The sequence below is a fragment of the Sparus aurata genome, chromosome 5 (genome assembly GCF_900880675.1).
Source record: "Sparus aurata chromosome 5, fSpaAur1.1, whole genome shotgun sequence".
NCBI classification, from domain to species: Eukaryota; Metazoa; Chordata; class Actinopteri; order Spariformes; family Sparidae; genus Sparus; species Sparus aurata.
In genome coordinates this window covers 8393140-8411849 of record NC_044191.1, presented here as the reverse complement: position 1 = coordinate 8411849, position 18710 = coordinate 8393140, and the positions used below count along the sequence as shown (strand labels likewise).

The 18710-nt window shown below is 42.4% G+C and overlaps 1 protein-coding gene across 4 annotated transcripts in view; it reads right to left on the bottom strand.

Annotated features, from left to right (window-relative positions):
* dtx1 (deltex 1, E3 ubiquitin ligase) overlaps nucleotides 1-18710 on the bottom strand; it is a 51515-nt gene that overhangs the window by 20291 nt on the left and 12514 nt on the right. The window lies entirely within an intron of this gene.

The window sequence follows — 18710 nt, the reverse complement described above, 5'->3', positions numbered from 1 at the left end:
ATTAATATATTTGTGATTGGCCGATATTAGCTGGCAATATTAGGCAATCAATTATTCAGTCAGGCTCTAGTGTAAACCGTTTCTTATGCTCAGCCACTATACATGTCTAGGTGAGCAGGTTATTCAAAGGAGAGAATAAAGTACTGATAAAAAAATCATCAAATCACTGATGATTACATTAGACCACCAAATTCATGTGCATTGATTTTTTAAAGTGCTGATTGTCTATGTTTTGCATCTTTGACATCCCAGAGCCATTACAGATTCAAGTCCATTATATGTTCCACAGAAAATGTTTTTCATTTTGGAAGCTGTTGAAATGTTTCAATCATTAAAAGTGTACTCCTGCAATTTACTATGTTGCTTATATCAAGTTGGGGGACTTAAAACTAACTAAATCCTACATTTCCCATAACGTAACTGGATAGCTTTCATTAGGCCTCCTGTGCCGTCAGTATGCCTGAATCTTTCAAACCCCACACCTCCAGTTTGTAAGGCGGAATCTCTGTTAAAACTTTAAGCCTTAAGTCATTAGAGTTATTTATACAAACTCTGAAAAGCTCCTCAAGAGTGCCTCTTTAATCTATTTTAATTAACCGCTTCGTCCTAAAGGCAGAAAATGAGATGATGAGAAAAACACCAGATATTTTCTGGATAATTCCCAGCTTTACAAACCCAGAACATTGCTTATAATTTGTCATCATATTTCACAGTTAATGAAGTAAATGAGTAATTGTGTAAATGATAAACAGGAAAAGCACAGATTGATTAATGGTGACATTAGCCTGAGGCAAGATGCGGCTGGAATTTTGCTTCAGTTTCGAGCTCACCAAGTCAGCTAACAAGTGTCGAGACAGCAACTTGACCCAACTGCTGGAGACGAGGTGTAACACATCAGTGTTCACTTCAGCCTGAGGGGGTGTAGGTTGCAAACTGTGGTGTTAAGTCAGCGGCTCAAGAGTGATACAGACATTGTGCCGAGCTGAGGTGCACACGCGCCAGTAAACTCCCTCAACCCAAGAAGCGCTGGCTGTGTTTTAAACTGAGAAGCGTCGGGCTGCAGCCTTGCAGAGCACACAGACCACCACCCTTACAAACCACTGCCCGTTGAAAAACACCCCCACCTGCACACACCACTACAACATGAGAGGAAACCTCAGGAAACCCAAAATAAATTCATAATGTTAAGTGAAAGGCAGCAATTTTAACAGCTGTGAGGCAAATAAATGATGATAACCTAGCATCTGTGTTCGAAGCACGAGACACAACTTTCACCTCAAATAATGTGGTCGAAACAAAAACTGGATTTTACTGGTGTTACAGGTGAATAGATAGATAGAATTACTTTAATGATCCCAGACTGGAAAATTATTTAAATATATAAATATATATTATAAATTTTTTTTAACTTTTTTATATTATAATAATTATAATAATTATAATAATAATTATAATTATTATGATAATATTTAACTTTTTTATATTATAATATATAAATATATTATTTAAATATAATAATAAAGTATGTCTTCTTCTTCTTCATCTATAACTATGAATATTAACTATAAATATGACTGCTAAAAATGTGGTTAATGGATTAACAAAAATGCAGTATCAACATTTATGTATGACAGTAAAATGGTTGGAGTGAATTCAAGTTCCTCCCTGTTAAGCAGTTCCCTGTGTATGAGGTCTCCGGGTTTTATTTTGAAGGTACAAAAACACAAAGTCTGTCTGTCAACTTAAACCCCCAGCTACAATATTTATGAACATTAAAATGTAGTTTTTTTAGCCTATGAACCCTGGACCAACTATATTTGGAAGCCCAACTTCCTTCGACTTCCTTTAAGTCCATGCTGCAGCTGCAGCTGGATATGCCTGATCGACTTTACCTGACTGCATGCATGGCCTTAACACAGGCACCCACAATCCCCTCTGTCTCATTGTGCACTCTACTCTTCTGTTTGGTGACAGAAAGAAGGGTGACACGAAGCCCGCAGCTTTGTACTTTGTCCCTCTGCTGATGGCCACTCAGCTCCCACCTCCATTATAACACAATTACTTGAGTCACATGGGAAATCAGGACACCTTAGCCTATCCATCTCCTCGCTGCACGTCAGCAAGGGTATCCAGGCACTCCGCTGGAAACCATCACCCCCTCCTTCCCCCACCTAATTTAACGGGTAAATGCACACTACCCTGCCAGGGAGGACCTGGGTGATAATGGAGAGATGGGAGTGTGTGCAGAGGATGAATGGGTGCGGGAATGAGTAGAGGGGTTGGTGGGCAGTGGTAACCCCTCATCTGGCAGCTTGGTGCTGGCTCCGGAGAATAAAATGCATCAGCAGAATCAGCAAGTCTGACCTTGAGTCTGGGCTGCAGACTGCCGCTAAAGGACTCAGCTTGATGGCTAATTTCATTCGGAGCAGCTGAGAAACCGCACACACACTCACACAGGCAGAGACGCACACACACGCTCACAGATGACTGCTCAGTGAGCCAGCTGCCTGTGTCTCTCACGTCTTCAGTCAGTCAGCCATGAACAACTTTCTCTGCCAGTTGTATCCGTGCCTGCTCACAGCTTGCTTGATTTCTTGAATTTTCTCTGAAAACAAAAATGATTTTCCTAGATGGATTTCAAAATAAAACAATCATTGATTTCCTCTATGTAAGTGATTTTCGCTGTACTTTCAGCGAAACCCCGCGGTGGCGAGCCACACGACTGAACCTTTTATCACTGTGTGCTCCTCAGGGATGCATTAGGCTCAACACGTTCAGCATGGCTGCGTGTTCCTGGCTATGATCAATAGTGGCGCAGCTCTGCACTGACTTCCACGGTGGTAAGTGTAACATAAGTTTCATAAATATTTGAACATGTGGAGATGTTTTATTCCCAGGCATCAATTTATAACATCTAAACTTTGGTCAGGTAAGAAGATCTCTCTTTTGCCTTTTGTGCTGGTAATTGTTCGTGAGAGCTCTAATGCTTGAAATGTGCTCTGCTGAAAGATTTTCTATAAACAGTCCAGTGGGCTCAGAGGGATGGTTGTTTGGCAGACAGATAGATTTCTTCAGCGTGGTTAAAGTGAGCAAGGACCGTACATGGCTCAGCGTTCACAGACCTGGCCTCAGTTTGTGACTCTGGTGTATTACCATTCCAGTCACAGAGCGAAGCATCAGATCTTCAGAAAAATTCATATCCATTGATCTTAGAAAAGCAGCCGTTTGACCGGACTTTGATTTCCATAACAGCCATCTAACGATCCGGATGAGAAAAAAAATACATCTGTTGCACAGTAAAAAGATATTGAACTGGTTAAAATCTTTCAAAGACTATGTATATATCAGTAAGTCAGAGGCTCAGCTCTGTGATTTAACGGTGATACAAAACATGGGAGGCACAAACGCGGGCTACCAAGGTAAAGTAATGGTGATGATTAGCTTATCTTTGCTTGAAGCCCAGTGGCAGGGGAAAACAGTTAGTCTGTCTGTGTCCAGTGCCTTAAGGTCATATTGATAACATTTTTTATTTCAACAACACGTCTACAGAGCTCGTAGAAAGGTGCAGACCAAAAATGTCTGTTTTCCTTAAAAACGTCATGAATGTGAGTTAGTCATTTTTAACATTTTGTCGTGTCCAAAATGATTGTTTTGTTCATCTTCGTATAAGAACTTTTGACTTTTGGTTGAAAAAAGGTTTGTCAGCCAATAGTATAACGCTGTTGGTTTCACCTGGCATTTATTTCGACAGCAATAGAGAGGCTGCCAGAGGGGGGGGGGAGGGGGGGAGTAAAAATGGCTGAGTTCTACAGTATGTGGCAAGGTATAATGCACCACCATGACGTGAGCTAGCAAGCGTTGCCATGTTAATGTTACCTACCGTTTACAGCGTTAGCAAGCTCTAACATTAGAATCATTCAAGTTAGCTAGTGTTAGCAACATTGGCTAGTGCGGGGGGAGATTAGGGGAAATTGAATGCAATATTTTTGTGGCTGTATGATATCATTAACACTTTTAAGAAATACTTTTATAACTAAATCTAATTTTTGCAAATAAAGAAGTTCTATCTCTCTTCAGCAATATTTCTCTACAGGCAAAGCATTTCTAGCACCCTTGCTGTGCCACAAGTAACTTCCCATAAAATCTCAGATTGTCATCTAACCCTGGTGCTTTCTTTTAAACCTCTGAGTTTGTGTGACCGGTTGTAAATTGCCCTACTTGACTTCTTTTCAGAAATGTTCTGCATTCTTACATCTCCGCTGTTGACCCCATTAAGTACAACACTATTGTAACCAGTTGACATGATGGCCAAAACTATGAAAATAAGACCAAAGCTCAAACAAACCAGAGTTATTTTTACAATATTTGCATTCTTCTGCAGGGCCTCGACGGGCTGCTGATCAGGGGCCTTCAGAGAAAGGAGCAAAGGCCACAACAACACAGGAGTCCAGGGGCCTCATGTGGGAAGTTTTACTCAATTCATACAGACTGACACTCTGCTAACTGTCCTCTATTTTGCTGTAATTTACTGCTATGTACCTATCTCGGCCAAAAAAGCCTGGCTGGGCTGTTGATGTTCTCCCCGTGACCCTCTGCTCTTCCTAACAGGAAACTAAGCGAGAGTGGCCACTTCCTGTCTGACCCTGTGTGCCTTCTGCAGCCATCTTTCCTGCCCTCCCCTCACTTCCCTTGTCCTCACTCCCATGACGTCCTCCAGCTGTCCTTGCCCGACAGCAGCTAGTTTCCCCTCCGGTGAGCGGTAGTTGTGTGATGTATTGCCTCTTCAGGCATCGCAGTGGGACGTTAACCCCACTGTCACACAGGGCCAGGTAGGTTCAGGGTGAGCCCGGCTGCACTCTCACAGAGTAGCCGGGGGCAAAACTTCCCGCAGCGTGTTGGCCATATGGGACTATGCCAGTCGCTATCCTTGATAGGTTTGTTTTCGTCTGGAAGTGAGGGAGGGCCTGTCTGAATCACTCTTTTAAATGGAAGGACATGCAACATTAAATTGCTACATCCTTGCGTGCCCTCGGAGGCCCGCTGCTGGGAAAGATAGCAGATAGCAGGCAAACTGATGCTTTGTAGTTCATTTTGGTGGAAGCTTTTATCTGAGCTGTTAAAAACTGCAGTTAAAGCACATGTTGAATTTTTTTTAAATACATAAAAAATGGCCTGAAAAAACACAATTCAACTTCAAGACAGAATGCCAGACTCTTTAATAAATCAAGTAGGTAAGATAATGTTTTCTGGGACATTTTTATTGTACAAACAACACAAGAAGTGCAGTGTCGAATCTGGGGCCATTTTTTTCTTTAAAATCCCACCTATTATCAGTGAACCTGTTTACCTGTGTTGAGGCAAAACCTCAACTGTATCATCTTTGTACTGTTTTCAATGTACAGAATTTGATCATTTCATAATTATTTTTGACATGTAGGTAATATGTCAAGAAGGATTATCAAATGATCAATTTAGCTATGTTTTACACAGCATCCTGACTTTTTTTGGAATCAGGGTTGAATTATCTACTCTAAGTAACAGCAAAGTAACATCATATGAAAAATGAGGAAGTGAAATTGTGGCTTCGCCATTGAGGGACCAAATCCAATCCTCTAGGAGCTCATCTTGGGGGTAAACCTGCTTCAATCCACACTGTGAGCCGTAAATCCCATCCAGACCTGTCACTGAGGTTATTGAGGTGTGTGTGTTCCCCACACACTAACACCTCTGTGGGCACACAGGAAAAGTGTGAGTAAAAACACCCGTCATGGAAACTCTTAGTGATGTGCACCTGATGTGTTACCACAGGTAATGCCTGAACAGCTGCTGCAAATTGCACAAGATTCAGGCTTTGTTGTCACGGAAACACTAGAGATGCAGTCCATCCCTGGGGCTGGGAGTAGTGGGATGAAGACGGGGGGGGGGGGGGTTGCCCATATGTATGTGAACGCGTTCCTACTACTCCTTTCCCTGAGCACAACGCCAGCAGAGTCAACTCCTCCTCCACTCACTCATCTCGCCTGCTGCTGACGCCAGCTTTCCCCCCGCTCTCCTGGCTCCTCACCAACACTGTCCTGCTGAGCCATTCTTCACATTTTCCACTCTGTCACTCATTGGACCCCGTCCTGCTCTCACACAACACTCAACTCTTGGACCGAGAGTAGAAATCTGTGTCATTGAATTAGAGCCCACATCACCTTGTAGTTAATGCTCCTCCTCATGCTGCTGCTGATGCTGCTGCAGCTGTGAGAGGAGAGGCGGGCGAGGAGAACCTGGATCAAGCTATAGCTATATAGCTATAATATATCCTTATAATTGACAAGCCTCATCAATTTTCCCTGGAGCTGTGTTGAGCCTGTTATAACATAGTGCTGCATTTTTCCTTTTAACTACAGAAGGAGAGAGGCCAGTAACAGGTCCAGCATCATACGGCTCAATGCTGTCTGAGAGGTATTTAAAGCTTGCTAATTTATGATGTCTGCTGGAGAACGGGCCGACCGCTGACAGAGAGGAGATGCTGCATATACAGAGAAAACTCAAGGTCCCATATTATAGTGTGTGAGAAGATCATGTTTTTTTATATTATAAAACCGGGGGTTATATAAATACTGTGAAAGTATCAAAACACTAAATCCATGGAGAAATGCACACAGCCTGATTCAAAAACACAAACAAGCAGTCAGGACTTTTTTTAAGGTTGCGATGTCACAACTACACAGTCACCTACCTCAGACACGCCCCCAGCACGGCTTTCTTTTCAAAGACACAAACAGCTGATGCTGATGAGGGAACATCAGCGGCAATGCCTTCTCAGGCCTGCGCAAGTTGACCAACCGCAACAGACTGACAATGTGGGGAGGGATTTCCTAAAGAGGCCGATACTAAGGCCCAATCCCATTTCCAGGTTTTTCTTCAATCCTTTTCCGGTGAGCACCTTACCCCTCAGGGCACAGTGATAGTGACGGAAATCTCCCTCTGTGAAATGGGAGCACCACTTCAAGACCCCTAAATGTAAACAGCTGACGTCGATGGTGCTGATGTAATGCCCGCACATTTCCAACGTGGCCTCTTCCACTGTGGGGATTTTTTTTTGTATAACAGTGGCAATCGCAGTGTTATCACAATGCTATTTGCCATTTATCTGCTGGAGAAAATTCACTCACAACTATCAACCGACTCGCTGAGTAAAACCGAACGCCGGGATGCAACATTTGAAATAAGTCAAATGCGGCACTGTCATGCACAGACCAGCAAAAATACTGTAGGTTAAGTAAGCTAGCCAGATAGTTAGCTAGCGCAATTTTTTCATGCTTATAATAAAGAAAAAGGCCGTAACAACTGAAACAACAGACAGTTCTCATAACTCTCAGTTATAAGTATGCCTCCGTAAAACCTTGTAGCCCCAACACTGCACCCTACCCCTCTATTCAACAAGAAAATACAATTATGGTGTATACTGCACCTTTAATTGCCCCAATTTTATGGAGGTGCAAATATGACTTCATTGTGAACAGATACTGGTGACCTGCAGTATTTTTTATTCTGCCATTTGTGTTTTAGAGGTATACTTGCAAACTCACTGTGTAAGAACAGAACAAACTGAGAAATCTGAAGTGACGAATGACACGAAACAACACAAACTGTAAGTGCACAAGGAGAGGTTCATCACAGCATGGACAGAAACGTCAATTTCTACTTGGGTTCCGGCCACAGAGATGCAGCTTATCACGTGTGTGAAACACAACAACCCCCCTGTCAGTGGTTTTTGGTTATCTGAACAACAATGCAGAGAACACCAAGGCCTTGTTCTCGCCCTTCTCTCACTTTTACTTCACCAGAAAACCTTTTATGTTGTTGTTGTTGCGCTGTCCTGCTTCTCTTTCAGACGACATAAAAAAAGAAGGGTTTCTTCTCCAAAAGGTTTTGTTGCCGCTGTGGCTAGCAGCGTCTAGCTGCCTGGTTTGAAACAAAAGGTTCTTCTTTTATTTTTCCAGTCGGTGGAAGCTGTTCTTCATTCCATTTAACTGTAAATCAGCTTTTGTTCAGACAAAAAGCCCCACAGAGCTAGAAGCAGCGCAGACACAGAACATGAATTATCGTCATACAGCCTTCGTAATATCCTACATATGAATAGTGAACACATGATGAATATGCTAATAAATTCTACAGTATGGTGGAAATAAATAATTGAAGCGCGTTTGATGTTTTCACATAAACCCCAGAGCACAGCTCGGGAAAAAGGACTTTCATCTCCCAAAAAGGCCTTCACAAACAATAAACCCAGGCTGGCTATTAGAGATGATGAAGAGACAGAACACTGCGGAGCGGTTAAAAATGCATCACGGGCTGAGAGAAAACATCTGGCTTAAAGAGATCTGATACTCATACGCATGTGAGTATGATAACAAGTGAACTTTTCATTTAGACGAAGGCACTGAGGCTTTAGATGTGAAAACCCTCCTGCTCAAAAGGCGTTGTCATACCTGTACATCAAAGTCGGAGAGATCTGTAAGAGCATTATCTGCTCATTAACGAATACCCAGAGATCACAGACCATAATAATGAGGATGACAGTCTGGCATTAAGCTGCTTTAACGGTATTATATGTTACAATATCGCCGCTCTCACAAACTCACACATTTAAGCTCATTTCCTTTACTGGAATGACACTTTCGTTTTCCCAGAATGCAGTTCTTCATAATGAGTTACAGTAGTGAATAGCGGCTTGGATTCCCTTAAGCGTCCCGTTCTCTTTGTCGGCGATCGTGATGGATGAACAAAAGCCGGGGAGATGCCGCTGGTTGGGAGGCAGGGGGAGAAAGAGGGAGACACTGATGGAGGATGAGAAGGAGAGGAGAGTATGAAAGGAAGGTGGAGTGAAAGAAAAAGGGGATTTGAAAGGAGGAAAGCAGGAAGAGGAGAGATGATGAAGGGCCAGACAAAGGAGATGAGCTAGAAAAAGAGGAAGGGATGTAAGGAGGGAGGGAGCGGATACTAAAGGAGGCATGTGATGAGGGGAGATTTTCTGCCAAATAACAATAAAAAAAAAACAAAAAAAGAGGATGTCTCACTTCTGCTCGAGCTTAGAAAGTGAACACTGCAGTAAAACAGGTCCCACTGATACAGTTCTGCTGCCAGGAAAGACAAAGTGGCGAGGAAAAGTGGCTTAACTCCCACTGCAAACGTCCTCATCCTCAGCCCCTTCAACACTCCAAACTCTCCCACACCCCCGGCCCGGGGAGCCAGCCAGTTACCGTGCACTTGTGCAGAGTTTGCAGTTACTGGAGTGGGGTAACAAAAAAAAAAAAGAAAAAAAGACAGAGTGGCTAAAAAAAAATCTTAAGAAAATGAAGTTACAGTCTTGTCCACCTGCCAGCTCCTGTACTGCAGTGAAGCAACAGACCCTGAAACAACCTTCTGACTCGCTGGATGTCGTGACCGTCCTCAGCTGAGCAGCTTCAGCTCTGCCAAGGATGCTCACTGACTCACATGGTGTGTGTGTGTGTATGTGTGTGTGTGTCCAACTACCGGTTCATGTGTTAGCAACTATGCATCTGTGAACGTGTGAACAAGAACCGCAACAATGAGTTGATGAATCGGTTATTTTATCGAAAGGAAGATTAGTGTTAATCACTGACGCTGCTGAAACATTTCCAACTTCCAACTTCTTAAACATTATGATGTGCCGCTTTTCCCTGTCATTTATTATGGTGTGTAGCCAACTAGGTTACGTTAAAACTGGATGTTTCTTTATGTCGCAACTTTCAGGTCGTTCAGGTGGAAATGTCTGGTTCTGCCTTGTCACCACGCTGCGCTTATGCATCTGGAAAATAAAAATATCTTCGGGTGAGACTCGCACTACCTCTCCTCCACTTGGCAGCATTGTTGGCTTGCAAACGCCACCACCTGCCTCTCAACCGCCTGCTGCGACAGGGGACTAATGAGCAAAAAAACGCGAAAGTGATATACCACGTTCAGTACGCATGTCAACCATGGATGTTACTGTGTTTTGCATTAATGTTAACTGGTAACATAATATCCTGGTGACCGTGTCGTTGGGTGCTCGGCTGTTGGTTGGACGAAAGAGGCAGTTTGAAGACGTCACTTTGGCATATTGTGTTGAGCATTTTTCACAGACCTTATTATTATTATTTTTTTTAACGTTTTATTGACTGAATGATTAATTGTGAAAGAAATTGCCGGATTAATCATTAACGCCAGAAGCGGTGCACACTGAAGAGTGCCTGAATGTGCGGCGCGAGCATATGTGTGTTTCACCGCACAGTCCACCTCGTCCAATTCACACCACTTCAGCCTCATCAGGTCCAGCAGGAACCTCGTTAGCGTGTCAGCGCCGCGCCGTCACGTCACAAGGACAAGGGAGTAGGAGGCACAGATCCAGGTTATACAACACACACACACACACACACACGCACACAGAAACCTGGAGCAGTGTGAGGGTTACAGTAAAACAGGCTTCTTGTTAGCAGAGAGGAGTCACTTTAACACACATGGAAAACAAAATCCCTCCATGAAAGACGGCAGATCCTGCTCACAAACCTGAAACAATGACAACCCACTCTGTCGATGCAGCTTTTGTGAACATTCCAGTTTCCTTCTGAGGTATGACATTCGCTAATTTCTGGGATTCTTGCGGGCTTATCCCTCGTGAACTCCAGAGGCTTTTTTATTTCAGCGCAACATTCCTTCTCATCCCTGACAGCTGCCAACCAATGCCATCTTCTTCCTGGGCGCTACGGGGCTTTTATACTCTGGCATCGGGCCAGTTTGAACTCAGTGCTGCCAAGTGACACTGCACAAGACATTAAAACACGTGTCTCGCCAACGTGAAAAATTCAATCAGGTGCCTGTGACATGTACGACAAACATAATCAAATAGAGAGATTTTATAAAAAGCAGAAATAATCTTAAATTCTGTGAGCAGTAAATACAACTCTTGAGGTAGAGATGCAACAACTAATCCATTAATTGATCAGTCGATTGAAATAAAATTAGTTTCCAGCTTTTTAAATAATTCACTAATTGTTTAGGTCTTTGTCAAACAATTGCTGGTATCAGCTTCTTCACTGTGAGGATTTGCTGCTTTGCTTCGTCATTCCTGACAGTTAATGGAGACAATTCGGTGAGGAGGTTGGTTGGACCAAAGGAGCGATGTGAAGTTGTGTCTTTGGGCTCTCGGAAAATTGTGATAAGCATTTTCATATCGTTTTGACAGGAATTCTACAGGAAAAATAATAGAGATATTATCTGATAATGAAAATAATCATTAGTTGCAGCTCTAATACGCAGTAACTTGATGAAGACTGTGAACCTACGATGATCTTATGACCACGCTGTTATTGTGCCGTACAGTAAACAGGTGAGGTTTCTAGGGTGAAAAACACTAAGTGGAGCGTACCAGAAATACTGGAGAGAGACGTTATCCACAAGTGATATTCACCATAAATCACTTGTTTCAAGAATCCCACTTTGTACACGTTCAATTTCAAATGTAGTGTCAGGGTTTGGGTTGTTTTCATTTCAATATCATTTTCAATGTCAGTGTTTGGTTTTGTTTTCACCTTCCAGAGCTGAGAAGATGGAAAATGTTGGCATAAAAAGTCATTTTACAAAACAGGAATGTCTCATCGTTTGGAATGTGTGTGTGTGTGTGTGTGTGTGTGTGTGTAGCCTTGTATACAATTACAGTGATTCATATAACTCAAGTACTGCATTTTCTCTTTTCATTTTGCTGTTTTTGATCATTACTGTCTGTCGTTGTTGCTAATTGTTCTTCAGTCAGTGCTGTTTCACTCACTGTTTGCAGTGGCTGCTCTTCTGTCTGTTTTATTGTTAGTCTCCGTGCCTGTATTTAACTGTTGCATTATATGTTTTATTCGCGAAAGCCTGCAAATTAGCTACAGCTGAAAGCTCTCTATATATTGCATCTGTTGCATTTTATTGAGTTGTAACAATGCCCACAAGTAACGTCCCTGTCAAATAAACTTGACTTTTGCAACATCGATTAAAGGAACACCTGCTGGCTGTCGTCTGGAGGTTCTGCAAGTCTGTCTGTGAAAATAGGATCCTTGGACACATTAATGAGGTTTTAGGGTCATGATATTATGATGACACCATCTTATATTGTTTTGCATTCTACATATTTCTGTTGCCTGAAGTAATAATTCTGGAGAAACTGTATCAAACACATCAGTAAATCAGGTTTCCATCTCTTGTTATAACTAACAATCTCGAAGAAATTGTAATCTGTTACACTCGAATAGTTTATTGTACAAATAATTATAATTTGCAGGCCTACAGTACGCGATTTATGGATGCACTTGGCATATCATGATACACATCAACATCAGAAAGTATACAATATAGATATAAATATACTGAATGGTGACATTAATGTGATATCAATAGGAATGTTGTGATGTTTCCGAATGCCTCCGAACACATCATTTAGCCCTACAGCTGACCTTGCACCACTCCTCTCTCTATTCAATGCAAGTAAAAGTGACACAAACACACACACACACACACACACACACACACACACACACACACACACACACACACACAGACCCGCGCACACAAACCCATCGCCAAACATGGAGCGGTGCTCAACTGTGACAGCATGATATTTCATGTCAGGCGTCACACGGGCACGACAGACTGTACATCAGTGGAACCATTTTGCCTGCTCAGCGGAAAGCTGATTGATGGCCGAACCACGTCACATGAGAAATAGCTCACAAGGCCCTCAATCAGATGACCTCTGCCACACTGTACATGCAACACTTACTGCTACATGGCTGGATCTGGTATCAATCACGGTCGACGAGGTGTGCGCAGACTGCAGCGTCACTGAACACAATGTGAACTTTGCAAACTAGGGCAGCAAAAAGGTCAAGATCTAGAATGGAGAGGACGTTTTCCATGCGATCACCACCTCATCTCTTATTGTGGTGAGTGTTTCAGACGTCATACATGTCTGACTCATTTCCACTGAAACTGTGGGTGGTTGTGTTAACATTATATACTTACCTATCATATACAGTAGAAATCATTCCCAACATGTGGTATGGACCTTTAAAAATCTTCTGAGAAAGGTGATTATTGGCTGCCATGTACACCCAGAAATACATACAGAGCAAGTATGTTGAGTAAAAGTACTCATACCACACTGCACACACTCTATTACAAGTAAAAGTCCTGAGCTTAAAATGTTATTTAAGGAGCTCTGTGGAACCTCTGTGTTGGTTGTTCGTTTATGTCAGCGCACTTCATTTTGGAATGAACTCTAGCTACTGTTGCTCTCTCTCTGTAAGTGGAGCGGAGAGAGGCACTGAGACGAGGCGCTGGACAACGTGCACAGAGTCACATTCTTTGCCCTTCATACAGAAATCCACAATCCAGCGGCGTTAAACAAATCGCCAGGCTTGTGTGGGTGTCTGAGAGAGACGGGGCAGGTCTCATTTTTCACACATGGCCAATAAGTGATTAATGCATGTGAGCTTGCTGTAAATTGTTAAACAAGAGGCCCTTGAAGTGATTGATGGAAGTATAAAATAGCCTGCGAAATGCAAAAAAAGTAAAAACAAATAACAAAAGCATTACAAGTGCGGGGCAGGAAGTTGCCCTGCGTGATTGTTTGATATCATTACATTATCATTAGGGCCTTATCGTCCCGATATGTGTATACTTTTGCCATCTCTGGAGATATAGTTAATCAAAAGGTATTCATTTCCTTCTGTCATTTGGTGGAGTAGTGAAGTAGCCATGAAAACAAAGAAAATTGGAATAGAAGCGCCTCAGATGTGTACTTAAGTACAGTACTTGAGTACATGTACTCTTTGACACCTTACCACCGACAAACAAGGATACTTAAGTTCTGACAAATGAGATAATAACATCAAAGCTGTTCGCGGGAAGCACCAAGAGGGAAAAGACTGCTCGGAATATCGCGTTTGACAAATAAAGGGAGTCTTACTCATCGAGATGAACAGCGTGCAGTAAATGAGTTTGCTGAGACAGGCTTTTATAAGTTGCTTCACGGCTGTCGGACGCGGTCAGGTCTTATCAGAGGAAACGTCTGGTTACATTACAGCGGGTTGTCATCGCGCCAGACTACTGTGGTCAGCTCTGATCAGCAGTAAAGCAGACATGGTGTGAGAGAGGTCAGAGGCCATGTGACCGCCCTGCAGGGCGGGAACGCTTGTGTCCATTTTGTCCGCTTTCTAAAATGGATTTACCAAACACACCGGCTCCTTAACTATGTTCCACTTTCCAAAGGAGTTTTTAATATCAGGCCCAGACCTTCTCCCTGCTGAATCACAAGTGTAATCACATCTCCTCTGTGTTCACACTACAAAATTAATGCAGAGACTAATTTTTTTTTTTTTTAGCATTAATGGCTCACCTTATTAGTTCAGTTATTGTTAATGCCATGTTTGCGCAATGTTCACTTCCTAAATCCGACTATTAGGTCTATTAAGAGGAACAGAGAATATTCATGCGACCAAGCTTGTCGAGGCTAAATGTCAGAGGCTTGAATAAAATCAGGGTCGTGTCCTGGTTGGAGAGTTGCTGTTGGATCGCTAAAAGCTTTTAGCGAGCTTAAACCGAACATGAGCCCGATGGGCTTTATCGAGACTGCAGGGGCGTAGCGGTGCCACATGGACTCTGAGGTCAGTGCTTACAGGGAAACTCATTTTCACAAATCCACTTTTTCAGAAGTCATCAGATCTGTGGCGGTGAAGGAGGAGGAACAGAAAGCTGCTGATACGTGAGTGATATTGTTATGGGAGACTGTGTATTGAAAATATGATCCCGCACTCACTGTATCATAATGAAAGGTTGTTTACAGGGTTGTGTCAGTTCAGGCAGATGACTTCATGCTCTCCGGGCTCTGATAGCTGCTAGAAACAGATCATTTGTACAGAATAATTCAATTATGACTTTATGGGAAGGCTTATTTAGAACAGATGAGGGTCAGCTTTGAAATTCAATTCACGTTGCACTGATTGGGGGTGAGATTATCGGGCTTTAAGTGTTACACCACCCAAAACACACAAGAAACATACAATCGAATCTGAAAATCTGAAAATGTTTTTTTTTTTTACGAAAAAAAAAAAAAATATGCTGCAATATCTTCAACCACTCACAGGTCCCATCCCAATTTTCAATGCTGAAGGAGTTCATCTCATCAGCGTCAGTGAGCCAACAAGTCCTGTATGCAGCACGCTTGCTGTGCCAAGATCTAATAGTGCTGGTGATTGGCTGTCTCCAGGCATGCAGGAAAAACACCAGGTGACGCCCAGAGAGAGGGCTCACCGCGAGTATGTGAAATGTTATCTTTTGTTAAAAAAGGATTTTGTTCAATTGGTATGTCATTTCTTTTTCTTTTTCTTCTACGTCTTGAACCAGTCACATGATCTGGTCACTGCAAGACAACTTAAATATAAACTTGTATTAGGCAGAAGTTTGGCTTTGCCCCCGCTGTGAAGACATGTGCAACGCTTTTTTCTCTCTCGCTGCACGTGTGCTTCGTCCCAGCACTCTGAATGTAATTTCTGCCTGAAAATAAAAAATAAAAATACATGCAAGTTTTCAAAGGGATACTCCAGCAACAGCTCTGAGTTTGGGCTTGACAGCATTAAGACGCGGTCTGAAGTGTTGAAGGATATGCTGACATCCCTGGGCCAGTTTAATAAATAGAAAACAACAATTGATGGTGCAACAAATGCTGCAGTCGAGGCCAGCAAAACCACAGAGAGCATTGAGCTCTGCTCATCAACAAATGAAGGCATATGACAGCAAACAACAAAAAAATATGTTTCAAACCAGAGTGGCAGGAGACGTTCATCTGGGCAGCCAGTTATAGAAAAACTGTCAGTCTTCTTGTTGATGGTTTTGTTTGCTTTGGTCGGTCATATAGAGGCACTGGTATCAGCTAAAAGCTTCTTGCGGTACGCTGAAGTAGTTTGCTTCTCTATCTCAGTTTTTATAGTTCTCTCACGACTCCATGAATACTGGCTTTAGTAAGGCCACACATTATCTGACAATTTTAACTAATTCTATGCTTTTTTTTTTTTTTATCATCCTGTTTCCCCAATCTGAAGAATGAAACACCAGTTTTCTTTGTTTTTGACCTTAATATTGGCAGAAAAATATACATAAGATACACATCTGCACTTCAAATTATGCTTTATTTGTGCTTTTTCTCAGACAATTCTGTCTTGTGGAGTTATTTTCTGAAATTAAGAATCTGCTCCGGCGTCAAGTTCCCTCATGAAATTATCACTGCTAGCTTGAAGCTCTTTTTTCAAATCAGCTGATTTAGTGTCAGCCTTAACCAACAGGTATTTCAGCCCCAAGTATATCGTTGAAGTGATTTAAATCCTTTCGTATATTGACACATGTCTCTGATTGAATGCATCCTTACAAAAGGGACAGGAGAGAGTAGAAGCAATTACCACTGAAGTCTGATAAAGAATCACCTTGAGGCTAGAGTAATATAAATTCTGCAGGCTCTCATTAATAATGTCAGAAGAAGCGATGGTGTGTGAGCAGTTCTTTTGAGGAGCGACAATGGAGGTTGGAGGGGTTTCTGCCGGGAGAGCCCGGCAAATATTCACCTCCCAGCCTGCTGCAGGATGTTCCTCATGCTCACCAGTCACAGGACTTGGACTCTGACCAGGAGCCATGATTTAGAAGCACTTACAGGTGACACAGGAGGAGGAGGAGAGGAGAGAGAGAGAGAGAGAGAGAGAGAGAGAGAGACTCATATTGATATTCTGCTGAGCGCCCGGGTCGCAAACAATCAAAATAAGTGATTGTTTTCTGTGTGTGAATGTGAGGGAATGTGAACCCGTTACGTGCATGCGTGTGCTCGTCCCACTCCTTGTCGCAGTAATTCCCCCTCTCATTTCCATTAGACCGAACCAGCGCCTGTGATTTCAGACTGCAGGCGAGAACAAACAACGCCTGCAACCAACCGTGATCATGACTACATGTCAGGATATTGCAACACTATTGGCTCTACAGCTGCGGTTACTGTTGGACCATTTTCTGAATTGCAGTGCAGTTGAGAGACAATTTTTTTTTTTTTCTCGACCTTTCACAATCGCATAGCTGAATTTTGCATGTGTATTCTAGGCCTCATCAATTGCTTATATTTCATCGGTTTGGGTTGAGATTTATCATAAATGCTTTTATATATGTGATGATAATCAACACACTCAAGGAAGAAAGTTTCAAGTTAATCTAAAACGTAAAAATCGAAATTTGGTTGCAAGAAAGTGAGACAATTCTGAAAAAAGATGATTTTTCATTTGGTTAAAAAAAAAAAATTCAATTGTTATTAATTTGCTTCCTATGATCACTGACATCAATTTACACAAACACTGCACATGTTGTACATTTGTAAATTACTATTATATTTCAACCCAATCCAGTAAAAAAGAAGAGGCCTAGAATTGATAAAGCTTACTATACACATACACAGAATCACAACAATTATTCAATTTAGCTCTGAGGGCAAAATAAAAAAAAAAAAAAATCAATAACTAAAAAACTCTCTGTCCCATGAATTTTCACATCTTTACTTCTTTTCAAGAAAAAGAATAAAAGAAGTATGAATAAAATCCAGTTTTAGAGGGAGAGTAGTGTCAGTGTAATCTGTGAAGAAACATACTGTATACAAAGAGGAGAAATTGACAGAAAGTACACTCTGGCAGTGTCTTGTTTGATACTACAGTGTTTGAGTAGCGAGCTCACAGCAGAGCTGTAACTCCTGCCAGACTTTAGGAAGATCGTTTTTGGCCATTACAGGGGGCTCACGCACGAACAATGACGACTGTCTTACCCCTAAGATGCTTTCGAGAAAGCCATCCCGGTTTCGGCTTTAGCGATTTGTCATGCCGCCACTGCACCAAATGGAGCTATGGGTGCATTTTTAGCGAAGTGAGTGGAAATACAGAGACCAAAACAAAAAGTCCCACTCTGTGTTTCTGCCTTCGCCGAGACTGATCAAGGGAGCTCTGAACTTGGCTCGCTGCAACTGCTGCCAGCTCGAGTTGCGTCAGTGCAGCTCTGGTCTCAGTCAGACGAAGCTTTCTGTAAATGTTAGACCACGCACTCCTGTAGATCAAAGATAGTCATGTGTTACAGCAGCAGCACTCTGTCCCTGTTCAATATAACAGCTACCTGACATCTGCTTTGTGTACAGAAGCGCTCCAGTGCTGTAAAGCTATGTAACGTTGTTCTTTTCCACATTATTCAGGTCAACATTCACTTTATTTATCATGTTTGGCAACAGCTCTGTTGACTCGAGTGACCATGACATTTTTCAGAATAAAATCCTGGACAGCACAACACACTTCAACAAGAGATCTGTCAACAAATGTACCCAGGAGAAGGGTGAAAGTTTACCCGAACAGTTTAGAGATGATGCTTTACTCCTATCTCCGCAGCAGCCGGCTGATGGGCTGAGGCAGACAACAGCTTACGATCTGAGTGACCTCCCAGGCTGGCCTGATAAGCAAGCAGTGCAGAGAGCAGCTCTAAAGCTGCTTCCCTGATAAAAGAGTAAGATATCCACTTTGGGAGTTAAAAGTGGTGACTCGCCGGATTAAAAGTTAAAAGCAGATCTGGAGAGACGTCTCTGCTCCCGATGCTGGAGGCTGCGAGAAGCTGCACGG